At 39.2% G+C, this 13,718-nt stretch overlaps 1 pseudogene; it reads left to right on the top strand.

Annotated features, from left to right (window-relative positions):
• The first annotated feature begins 5,305 nt into the window (after positions 1–5,305).
• LOC136859524 (protein inturned-like) lies at positions 5,306–7,485 on the top strand (annotated as a pseudogene).
• The last annotated feature ends 6,233 nt before the right edge of the window (positions 7,486–13,718 follow it).

Here is a 13,718-nt window from a genome sequence, read left to right as displayed (position 1 = left end):
GGGAAAATTCTCGGACAGTCGATGGACTACGGAATCTAATCTTGAGGAATGGACGGCCGACCTGCGCGGCGCAAATCCGCAGTCACATTCCGACCCGTACGAAACACCTTGACTCATCGTGCAACCGTCCTTCATGGTAATAAATTTTCACCACAGGCTACACGTAATCTTCGATACTATTTTGATGCACATTTTTTGAAACGGGAAACCTCGATTTTAATCTACGGACGCCGATCAACTTTTGTAAAAAGGCTTCATAACGGTTAAATCAATACTCTACTCTTCAAAACCACACAGCAACAACACTCCTAACTACATGCCCATTAAATGCAAACTACACGTCTACAACAACGCCACCCCAACGCTTCCAGCAGTTTCCCATTCAAGGTAGATGTAATCCACCCTCTGAGGAGGGTCTCCCTTGCAAGGGCTACAAAAGGCTAGTAATTGGCACACGAAATTTTATTATTATTAAATACAGTATCTTAACTGATATTCTTACTCCAAATAGGGTTGGAAAAACTGCACATTACCCAAGTAAGGCTTGTGTTCTGTATATTCAGCTACCTTTACCCACCGATTTTGAGTATTGCTAGATTTATCCCTTGTACACCCAATATCCGTGTTTTACCTTTTATACTGTATATACTGAATAGCTTATTATTATTATTATTATTATTATTATTATTATTATTATTATTATTATTATTATTATTATTATTACAAAAATAAGGTTCCCAATAGCAAACAACAATTTAATTTCATCGATCACCAATGTTAAAAATATTCAAGTTCTGCATAGTGCGTACATAGCATATACTAATTTCTTGAGCTAGAGTACATTATTCAACTCGCAAAGACAAATGAAACCGTAGTTCTCCCCTCGATTGCTGAACTGGGGTAGAGGAGAAGAAGGGCTTGTTCAGAGGCTGGCCGGAGACAAGGGGCTCGTTACGAACGCCACTGTGAGGCAGATCCAGCAATTAGTGGCAAGAGGATGTCCTTTATATAGCTCGATCGCAGGAAACTTAGCTACAACACAAGGTAACATTTGTACTGACTTCATCTCTGCCTCGGAGTTGAACAAGTTAGCGTAAATTCCCAATAAACCCTGCGCTTTGCGGAAGTTCAAAGAAAAACCTTACCTGGTGGAAAGGTGAAGTTTTGATAGTAAATTGCAGAAAGAAGCTGAATAACTTCACGAATTGTATAATGTTCAGCTTCAATAGCTTTTTTGCGTATTTACGTACTCCTAGTGTATAACAGTGTAAGGTTGATTTTCGTTTACTCGTTGGAACAGGAAAACGAACTCAACGGATATTGTTCTGATGGACTGCGTATCCATAAGTGGCTGGGAGGCGTGACCATTCTTAAGGATAATAGTGGATAGAAAGAGCATAGTGGAATACAACGTTTTACTGGTGGAGCGACGATATTATCTCCAAAGGCTGGTGTTTTAGACCACATGCTATTCCACCTGGTTTTAATAAAGCATTTATTAATTTAATACATTTTCCATCAACTTTGTTGATGTGGTAGATAAACGTGAAGCGGGAGTCAATTGTTATTACTAATTAATATTCATTTTTTTCAACTTGTTCAAGACGTTCCCGATTCACATAGATATCGATTGTCTTCCTTTCTTTCCGTTTCATTGATATTAATATAACTTTCGACTTACTTTCATTGAAGTGGGTTTTGATGTCTTTCGACCACTTTGTAACTTCCTGTAAATCCATGTTCATGAAGTTTTCTACTTAATTTTCTGTTTCAGCTCTAACTGGAATTATGAGGTCTACAGCAAGTGGTATGGCTTGGTGTTCTTCCCATAGTCTACAGTGAGTAGTTTATTATACTGGATATTTCAGTACCCGGGACCACAGCATGAGCCTTGTGGACAACCTTCGTTAACTATTGTTTCAACTTGGATGCTGTTCAAAGTCATAAAGGTTGTTCTTTCTCTGAAGTAGTTTTTAGTAAGGTATTTAATTTTCTCGGACACTGAAAATATTTAAGCGGCTTAAGGACACTTAACCACCACGCGGAGTCTCAAGGATAACAATTACTGTGACTTGACCATTCGCAAAAGCCTCGTTTATAAATTCTTTAAGTGCCATTGATGCATCAGTAGTGCTATTTTGGGGTGTGAAGCCCTACTGATTTTCGCTCAGTAGTTTGCTGATATAGAAGTAGTGATTTATTCTATTTATTAATGGTTTTCCTAAGGCTTTCCCTGCCACATTTACTAAGCTTATTTGTCCGAATTTCGATGAATCCATAAGATTCTCTTTCCCTAGTTTCGTAATTGGTATAATTCACACCTTTTTCCATCTCTTTGGAAAAATATGCATTCTTCAAGCAACCGTTATAAATTGATATCATAGTTTCAGAGAGACTTTCATCTACCATAATATTGTGCTAGTGAATCCGTCTTCATCTGGTGATCTTCTATGATCTACGGTATGTATTTGATTGTGGATCTTATTTCCTCTTCGGTGAATTCCTAAACGTCAGGTGTTTCCATTTGTTCTTCTATTTCTTTCCTTATTTGTCATTGCTGATCATTAACTTCCATTTCATTATCATTAAGGATGAGGTAGTTTAATCTGCTCTGTAATGTTTCCTGTAAATCTCTTGTGTACTGTCCTTAAGTATTAGGAAGAGTTGATAGAATTTGAGCGTCTTTGACATTTACTGAAGAAGAGGCATTACTGCTATAATCTTTCCAACATAATTATTATCTTTGCGTTTATGAGTTTTGCTGGATATTTAGCTTTCTCTTCAAAGTACTGTTTTCTCTGCTGTTGTCGGAGGTCATTATCGCCCATTTTTCTCTGGTATCTTCTACTGAAAAAGTTTACTTTCTTCCTCATTGTCGTAAGTTCTTCGTTCCATCACGGCACAGTTTTGTATTTTTTGATCAAGGGTTTTTTTCTGATTGGCTACTAACTTTGAAGGCTTTCATACAAGCCGACGTTTGGGCAATGTTAGATTTGTGTAATATGTCCCCAATATCTTATGAATTCTTTATATGCGCTGATAGTCTACTGTCTAGATCTTCGATCTTTTCTTCCTGTCCTGTTCCACAGAATTGCCTTGCTGTCTCATACAGTATAATTTCTTGATGTAATTTGCGATCCTTTCTCCTAATTCTTTTTTATACAGGTGTACCTGTTTTTTGGTTGCATCTCATTCCAGTTTGTTTTGTGATATTGACAAATGTAATATTCTGTGGTATGAGCAGCTTTCATCTTCTCTTATCAGTTTTTAATTCCGCTAGGGAATTTATTATTGCTAATTGTCGGGTTCACGTTACTTTTCCCTCTACTGGTTTGAAATATAGTTAATTCACTGCTTTCATTATGTGCAAACAGCTGACTAGTAATGAGGAATTCTTCTAGATCCTTTCCCCTTTTATTAGTATGTCGTGCCACGTTGTGGATCTGGAGATATTAACATATTCATCTATTTTTTTTCGTTCTATAGCACTGTTTTATTCTTTGCTATGCTTGAGCACGTTAGGATCCAATGAAAGCGGACTTGTTCCTTAAGGGACAGGACATTTGTGGATAGATTCAGTGAAAGAAAGAAATAGGATTGTAGTTATGACGCGACAAGCACTATCCAAATTTGAATTTAGGTCCTCAGCCTACATAATATATCGTAATAAATGACGCAAATATCTAAGATTCTTATCTAGCTTCATTTATGGTATTAATGGTTCCAGTATTAGAAAGTGATAGTTGATTTGAAAAACTTGAATATATAAATCACAGCTCTTCCGCTTGTGGCACAAGTAAATTGCCATGGTTTGGACGTGGTTACTTATCAAAATATTTGTAGCAGTCCGACGTCGAAGTGTTTAGAGTTTTAATATGTATTAATACTTATTTATACAATTGATATTATATATTCGTGAATTAATTAATGGAGACTTATTGTACTAACTCTTCTAACATTATGTAAACAAATTCACGCTCTCGACAGTTCAGTTTTATACGATATCTGTATCCAATAATAATATAAATGGAAGTAATAATTCGAAGTGTAGAGATGTGTAAAATGGGCGTATACATATTAAATTAAGCATGGATTCGTCGCTGTTCGGGCAGAAGGTCATGTCTCACAATGCTCTTCCTATCCATTATTTTCCGTATGACTGGTCACGCCTCCTAGCCACGTATGGATATGCAGCCCATCAGAACAAATTTCGTTTTGTTCATTTTCGTATGCTAACGTGTCAAGTAAAATGAAGCTCAAGTACAATATACTGTAGGAGTGAATAAATAAGTCATGCAAACATACATTCCTAGGATGCAGTGCGGTAATTTTCATCTTCGTTTACACTTAAGAATAGGAAAATGAACACAACGAGTATTGTTCTGATGAACTAAATATCCTTATGAAACTGGGAGGCGTGACTAATTTTAAGGAAAATACTGGATACGAAGTGCATTGAGAGATATGACCTTTTGCCCAAACAGTGACGAAATAACAAGGCAATTCAAAATACCATAGAAATTAAAAATTTGCTATCAGTCAACCTGATACCCACGTAATCTCCTGAAATATCGAAAATTCCCAAAAAAGTTTCGAAGAATTGGAGCATGGGCTTCGAAATTGGTATTCAGTAGCAAATACGCATAGGTGTGGAGCATAAACACTGTTTTCATCTAGTGAGAAGCTCTACGTTCCAAACGATGAACTATGGTTTTCGTGAGCTTAAAAATTTGCTGAAGATTCTAATTAATTAATCTCAAGAAAGTGATGAGGATGATTTTTGAGATATCGTGGCTGTAAGGATACCTAGTGGTAAGTGCGTTGTACTTTGAGACGAGGCCATGACAAACCAGCGAACGATGTCGATAAGTGGTCAATATCTCTCACATTGTATTATTATTGATTTGGTCTTCGCAGTTTTTAAAATATTCCTATCTATGAATCGTTGAGCACTAGGACTGTGTCAACGGGTACAATCAAATCTCGCCATTCAGAAAATAATTTAATAATTTTTCTAATAGTGTTTCTATCCTTGCTAAAGACATGGGACTTGCATTCGTTGCATCCGAACGGTTATAGTGTTCCAAAAGCCGAGTTAGATACTTTCATTGACACCGTTATTAATAGTTTTATATAGCTCTAGTTATGAAAGTCACCAAGGGGAATAGTTTAGGAATACAGTTCATATAAGGTAAATTTGATACAAAAAGCCATTGCAAAATATGTCAGTACATAGTGAAATATTGTAATTCATCTGTCATATTACACAAACCCAGTTAAATCTTCTTGAATATTTTACATAGGAATGCCTATGGTGGGTGTAGCTTGGGACCAAGACCAAGAGTTACAGAATATTCTAGCGGAGCTCCCCGTAGGTGTGCTTTACTTCACTCAGGAGGGCCTCACCGAAGGTGGTCCTGAAGATCGGGGGATAATCTACTGCTATCCTGACCCTGCTCTTCAGAACCCACTGGCTACAGCTAGAGGAGCTTTCCTCACACTGCATCACCTTATACCTGACTTGGCTCCATCAGCTCCTGTCAGTTCTACCATACTGCTACGTGGCCAGCTAACTCACGTTATATATACTCCTCAGGGGAAGGAACTCCTGCTTCTTGCTGTACCTGATAACAGGTGCTCAATACGAGAGGCTGTACAAGTATCAGCCGAATTGGCCACCAATCTGAAGTTTATTTACCAAACGTTATCCAGTTGTTTTTCAGATCAGGGAATCATCCAAGCTTGGACCATTTCTTTTATTTATTCTTCACCCGCCTGTTGACCAGTGGCTTATGGCCCAGTGCTCAGCAGTCAGTGCAGCTAGAAGATATCAAGAGTAAAGCTGCCGAACTAGCCCCTGCCCAGTTTGAAGACCTCCTCCCTGCTGCACACTGGGTACCTCTGCCTCACCATGTGCAGGTCCAGATTGATGAAGCTTTAAGTGAACTTGAAGCCAATGATTTTGGTGACCTGAGTGAAGACCATAATGGGTGCCAAAGGCTATACACCATCATTGGATCGTGTTGGTACCTTAAGGGTTATCTGTTGGCTTCTCATTTACCCCGGGCTGACTTAGTTGATATTCATGCATTCTGTCGACAACAAGGTTTGCTCCACCTGGGTCGATCCGAGCCTGTGCGTTCACTGGTGCTGTAGCGAGAGGTTTACCCTGCATCATGTGGAAGAGGTCTGGAAGATCCTAGTAGAGTGTCTTTGTACCAGCCACCTCAGGGACGGTGGTTCCTGCTAGCTGTAGGACAGGATCAAGAAATGTTGGTGGTATTATTGGAGTCAGGTGGTTGTACTGTCAGAGCTGTCGGCAATCCAGGACCAGTTGTGTGTTACGTGGAAGAAGCTCAGGAGAATCTTGGCTATATCCACCGCCTTGAGATTTCTACAGTTGCGTCTAAATGGTTGGATACAAATCCTAGACCACAGATTACCACACCAGAAGTCATATCTGCAAATAAAACATCTAGACGAGCATATAACTTCTTGGGGTTTGTCCGTCAGTCTGACCCAACTACACCAACCAAGCCAGTACCGCCATCAGGAGCCTCACTGAGTGGTGCTAGTGCCAGCAGTAACTCTACCAATCCTGCTACATCAGGCTCTCCTGGCAGTAGGAAGCCTCCAGAGGTCACGTCCATTCTAAAGCGACGCGGTGGCCCGGACCGTTCTCTCAGTTACACTACTTTGGCACACTCTCAGCAGGGTTCCACCTCTGAAGATTCTGCCAGTCAAGCAGCAAGTGTGGTGAGCGAAGTAAGTGATGAAGCTGCCCCTATCGTGGGACGCCGAGCCGAACGAGAACGTGGCAGTCACCGTAGTAGCAACACAAGTGTGAACGTGAGCAGACTTACTGACTCTCACTCCGAACATTCAGATGATTCTGATTCAGACTGGGAGGCATACAGGGAGCAGAACCACTATGAGAGCTTGACTAGCAGTTATGACTTGTCTAATGTGAGACAAACTCTTCTTTCTGATGTAGAGGACTTGTTACCATCAAAATTGACTGCAGGAGAGGAGAATGTGCTATTCCATTATGTGAACCTTGACACGACAGAAGGAATTCTGCTTTGCCCTCCTGTGAATCGTGAGCAGGTGCAATCCACTAGGCTGCAAGAGATCCTGTACAATTTCCGGCGTAGCTGTCAGGAAATTCATAGTTTACTTCAGAATACTGTGCAGTTTGAGAAACTTATGGGCCAAGAGGTAACAAAATCTGTCATCAACAAATCCCTAATTGCCATCAAGGAACATGGGATGCTGTTTGAATGCAACTTATCTGAAGGAGAGACTTCTAAGAAATCATCTACTCCCTTCATTTACTGGGTCGTTGGGCGTCTATTTTTCACCCCACACCCAAGAGAAGTATATGTTTGCTACCACGAGTCTGCTCCACGTTGGGCGCCACATTGTAACCTTCCTGAATCTTTTACTAATTTTACAAACATATATATAAAACTGCATTTAACTTGAAAATTATGAAAAATAACATTCATTAAATAAAATACACACTCGTCGGACCTTGTACTCACACTTACTTGTTACCTGCTTACTTACACATACGTTATTTGAAGGGCGCCAGCTGCCACTCAGTGCAGCAATAATAGAATGAGAATCTTGGCTATCTCTAGGGTGTGGGGTAATAAGCTTACTTTTGACAACATACCATGTAAGTTCTGGGAAAAGGAGATTGGTGTTCGGTTTCCGCATTAATTTTGAGGTTAAGATATTTTACTGTCAATGAAATAAAACTATGAATTCGTTTGATAGAACAATATATTTTCTTTAAATAATATATCAAAAAATAGTGAGTCTTGTTGCGATAAAACAGATGAGAATATGAAATTATGACATTGCAACTGAAAGAAACTAGGCATGAATTTGAATTCTTCTTGACCGGACATTTAACAATTTATACGAAATATTTCCCTCACTGATTCACTTGACTGCACCTTCAACACTTTGAGTGTAATTACGACGTAATTCTTTGATCTGGTGTTTACTGTAGATGTGTCACGCCTAACTTGGTGATACATCCTTGTGACTGCTTCTTCTCCATATCATCTGACTTCTTTGTAAGACAATATGGCATTACCTCTTGGCAGGTCCAGGGTTGCCCTCTCTGACTCCATGGTAAGCCCTTGCGTCCGTGTCTTCACCTAAGTGACCGACCAACCTTTGGCCTTCACTCTCTCAATGACCAATGATTAATGGCTCACTGAGTCTTCTCCATCTCTCGTTCACACTCGTTGACTGACCGACTGAGGCCTCTTCATCTAGTAGACTTCTTCACTGTACTGCTTCCGTTTAAATAATGACTGACGCTACAATATGCATCCACCTTTTATAGACGTTGGTTTACACAGCTACGTAATCTCCAGAAATAACAATGACATACTCCCACAACGCCTCAAACTGTTGCATGTAATGGTGAAATGCCCTCCGGCTCGCTGGGTTTCTCAAAGAAAGTGAGCTCAGTGCTAACTGAATACGATGACGTAGCCATGACGTGGCAATGACTTGGCAGAATCGTCAGCAATATTGCACAATGTAACGATGCCATATCCACCATCCGATATATAACAATTCTCACTGTACATGTATTGAATGTTATTCTACATATACGTATATATGCATACACTCCATTACATATACGCAAGCGACAAGCATTGTATAATGGAATTGAATAATAATTATAACAAAATAATAGTAATCTCACAGATAAATTAATAATAATACGGACAAAATAATAATAATAATAATAATAATAATAATAATAATAATAATAATAATAATACAGATATTATCTTGTAACGGGATTTGAACCGTTACAGTTGACACCGTTATTAATAGTTTTATATAGCTCTAGTTATGAAAGTCACCGAGGGGAATAGTTTAGGAATACAGTTCATATAAGGTAAATTTGATACAAAAAGCCATTGCAAAATATGTCAGTACATAGTGAAATATTGTAATTCATCTGTCAGATTACACAAACCCAATTAAATCTTCTTGAATATTTTACATAGGAATGCCTAATCTTGGATTAAAAGAACAGTCTGTGTAAGAAGTGTAGTACGGTGCAGTAAGGTTAATTTTCGTTTACACGTGGCCATACGAAAATGAACACAACCAAATTTGTTCTGATGGACTGCGTATCCATATGTGGCTGGGAGGCGTGACCAGTCTTAAGGAGAATAATCGATAGAAAGAGCTTTGGGGAATACAACGTTTTACCGGTGGAGCGACGATATATAAAGGAGCAATATTACCAATGCTGTTGTATTCTGCAAATGTCTGGATAGAATCCCTGGAAAAAATGCAACATAATTAAATACGTGACAGTGCAAAGACTTGTCCTCACGAGAATAGCAAAAGCCTACCGAACTATAACTCACGAGGCACTGTGCGTCATTACAGGAATAACTCTCATAGACATAAAAGCAAGAGAGGTGGATACGCTATATAATATAAGAACAGGCAAAACAACTGCAGATTATGTAACATATTACCCAGAAAAACCAGCATGGTGGCTTCACCCGGCTGTGTTTCAAGGCAAAGGAGACTAAAAACACAAGAAAATGAAAGTACCCAATGGCAAATCTTTACGGAAGGAAGTAAACGCGACGAAGGAGTGGGAGCGGGAGTAGCTATATACAAATCAAACCAGTTGATATACCAACTCAAATTTAAACTCCACGGCAGATGTTCAAACAATCAGGCGGAGAAATTCGCCATAAAAAATGTTTGGAATCCTTAGGAAGAACATGGGTACAGGACTACGAAGATTAAAAAAAAAACTATACACACGGACAGTAGAATAACAATTGACTCCATAGAGGATTACAAAAACCATAACCACCTAACTGAGAAAATAAGTAAAACTATAGCAACACTTAAAATAAATAATTGGAGCATACAATTGAAATAGGTTAAGGCACATATAGGTGTACAAGGCAATGAACTGGCTGATAAACTTGCAGAGGAGTTAAACGAAATTAGTTAGGACAAATTATCCATCAACACAGTTAAAAATAACCTCAGGAGAGTCTGTTAACGAATGACAGAGAAAATGGGAAGAGACTTCAAAAGCTAAAATCTCAAAGAATTATTTCCAACAGTTGAAGACAGACTAACAATCAAAATCAACCTAACGCCAAATGTGACAACAGTAACCGTCCATGGAAACATCGCATCGTATCTGCACAGGCTTATGATTGTATACAGGTGGTGGTGGTGGTGGTGATGGTGGTGGTGGTGATGATTATTGTTTTAAAATGAAGTACAGCTAAGCAACGATACTCTTCTTCTTATTCTTCTTCCTCCTCTTTTGCCTTTGCTACCGCATCTTTCAACACCTGTGAGGTCGCGGATGCGCAAACTGCGTAGCATATGTGGATTTGGCCCTGTTTTACAGCCGGATGCCCTTCCTGACGCCAACCCCACATGGAGGGATGTAATCACTACTGCGTGTTTCTGTGGTGGTTGGAAGTGTGTTATGTAGGCAACCATCCTCTATGAAACACTAATCACAGAGAAAAAATGGATGAGATCCGACACTTCGAAAAATGAAGGTATCGGCCAAAAGAAGACAAGGGCCATGAAGGTCGTGAAAATTAAAGACACCCTAGGCCTCGATTGATCTAATACCGTCGGGGTCGGAAAGGAATAAGAGTTGACCAAGGGAGGTCGAATAGGATAGATGAAGGCTAGGAGCCTTGCACAAGTAAGTGGTAGCAATGCCAAGACTCAGGTAAGCCCACTGTTGTCACCAACCACCGCTCCCGAGGTCAGAGCCCCTGGGGTTCTTTTTGTCGCTTCTTATGACAGGCAGGGGATACCGTGGGTGTTAATCCTACCGCCCCACCCGCAGGGGGGAGTGAATTGCACACATTCCCGAGTGTTCCTGCAACAGAGGACCCCTAACAGTAGAGCACTTAATATTCGACTGTATTGAAGTGAGAAGTGAGCGAGAAGTGTTAATAAACAGCGTTATTATGGCAGGCAACTGGCTAATGCAAAAGTTGTCCTAATCAAAAAGTATTCAAAACCATTTTCAAAATTCGTGTACTCCTTAAACATTCAAGCACTGAGAAAGACTCAAGAACAATAGCCATCACCAAATATGTACGCTAAATCAATGTAATCAATGTTTTTCACACAAATATGTAAGATTAGTTAAGTGCATGCAGTACTACGTATATACAGTGGAGCATGCAGAAAGTATATAAAATAAGAAAAGTCCCTGAAAATGAAAAATGCGAGAATTTTTGAACTGACTGTTTATACCTAACTTAGTGTAAGAACCATTGATCTTACAGCGTAATGAATCATGAATCCTTGTGGATTTGTCCTCGCCCTTGGCACATTTATGAGCTTTTTATAAATCCATTTGAAAGTAATTCAGTCAAGATAATTAATTATATAATTTTTAAAACTGGAAAACAATACTTGTAGTATATGACAGAACAGGAATAACAATTTTTGGTCATAATCGGTCGCAAAATAATAATATTTATTATTCGTGATGCTAATAAATTATGTAGACATTTAAGGCACAGTACACAAGAGAGGTATAAAAGTCTTGACTGACTGAATGTATGATACTTATTCTCAGTGATAAGGAATAATCGGGACAACTGCGTCTGGTATTAACATATTCAGGCAGACAGTAATTTGTAATGTTTTGCTCTTAGTGGTTTATGGTGATCTGAAAAGCTGGTGGTGAAGTGTTAAACAGAGAACTGTTCTTCGTTCTGATGTCCTTGCTCACGTCGAGTTTTATTTGGTGCCAAAAGGGCTCTACTTTCCTTCATTTACCTACATACATTGCTACAGGAGGGGACAGTATAATGTACTGGTGTAGGAAGTTGTAAAACTTGTTGGATATTACCGAAATAAGTCTCTCTGCTTCAATATCATCTGACGTGATCGTATACTGTTAGATATACCTAATACTAGCTGTATGAAACACTCACAACCTGTTTTTAAAAATAAAATGTTTAAATAACCATTCACTTGCATCTTTAGTCGTGCAAATGCTATTCATCACTCAGTAAGATTTACCTTTATATACCACATTGTTTCAAAATGCATGCTATATTGCAACTACGTTCATGGTGACATGCAATCGTTATCTGATTGTCACTTCTGATTTTTAGGTGAAAGCTTCCTTGTCTTGACGAGTGTCGAAAGAACAAAACTTTTTATAGATTTTGTGCTTTCTCAGTATAAAAAAAGGAAGGAGAGTTCGGAAATAGTGAGTTAAGATATTTGTGTAACATACGCAAGGCCCTTTTGAGGTATATTTGCACAGAAAGGTATGTTTTGTAACTGAAGGATATACCAGTGGAATTCCTTTTAATGTGAAATATTTAAACACTAGCTCATGATCGTTTTATATTACAAATATCCGCTTTTAAGTATCTGACTATAATTTGTAAATAGAACAGGTGTCAAACTCTAAAAATTCAACGCAAATTTTGGTTATCCTCAGAACGTTGCTAAAGTTTAACTGACTTATTTGACCTTACTCTCAGAATACTCAACTGCCTTCCTTTACGTTCTTCAATCATTCTTTATATTTCTATTCTTGTACCTTCACCTCACAGAAGGTTAGGGACCATCGTTGTCGTACCGTATCTCGAAACAATGTCTGAGGTTCCATGCCCAGGATTGTAAGTTCATGCTTTCATTACTCTCGAAATACACTCTCACGACCTTTTTACCTCGAAGTCAGCTATTATACAAATTTCCAGGTAAGCGGTGAAATGAAATGTCGTATGGCTTTTAGTGTCGGGATATCCCAGGACGTGTTCGGCTCGCCAGGTGCAGGTCTTTCACCTCCGTAGGCGACCTGCGCGTCGTGATGAGGATGAAAATGATGGTGAAGACAACACATACACCCAGCCCCCGTGCCGTTGGAATTAACCAATTAAGGTTAAAATCCCCAACCCGGCCGGGAATCGAACCCGGGACCCCCTGAACCGAAGGCCAGTACGTTGACCGTTCAGTCAACGAGTCAGACAGGTAAGCGTTCAAAGTAAAAGAGAATGTTAGATGTTCTCAGAACTTTCCGGATAGAGTTTATGTTCTGGACAATTCCTAATATGAAGGATGTCTCATGTAATTAACAACATCACCGCATTTGCATTAAAATAGTATCTCTACAGATTTATCTTCTATTTTGTGATACGCTAGCGCAACCTCTGGGCTGCTCGCTCAATACCGGTTCGCGGCGCCTGCCAGCCGGCTCCCCAGATCCCAATTAGACTGCGCTCCGACTGCACTACTAAACGACAACTTTTCCTATTCAGACGAAAAAACAGATGATATCGGTTGTGTAATAGACAGCTTATCAATGGAAGAGAGAGCTTTAGTGAACTATATCCCGACATCCACAGCTTTAACTCGAGAAAGTATCCAGACGTCATCACTTAAGTGCGTTAAATTCGGCCGTTGGGATTTGCAACCGTCGTTCTGAAGTAAAAGCGTAGCATTTGCTTTTCTGTCGAGCAAGAAGTAATATGATTTCTGTTTAATTAAGTAAAGTTTCCATTTAAACAATGGATAGGGCCTAAACGGCAACGTTAGATATAAGTAAAACATAAAATTAACACAACAATATTGTGTAGGGCTCCTTGACTGAATGGTCAGAGTGTTAATCTCTTATTCAGAGGGACTTCGGCTCAATTGCGAGATAATTC

The sequence above is a fragment of the Anabrus simplex genome, chromosome 1 (assembly GCF_040414725.1).
Source record: "Anabrus simplex isolate iqAnaSimp1 chromosome 1, ASM4041472v1, whole genome shotgun sequence".
NCBI lineage: Eukaryota > Metazoa > Arthropoda > Insecta > Orthoptera > Tettigoniidae > Anabrus > Anabrus simplex.
This window is presented reverse-complemented; position numbering and strand designations above follow the sequence as displayed.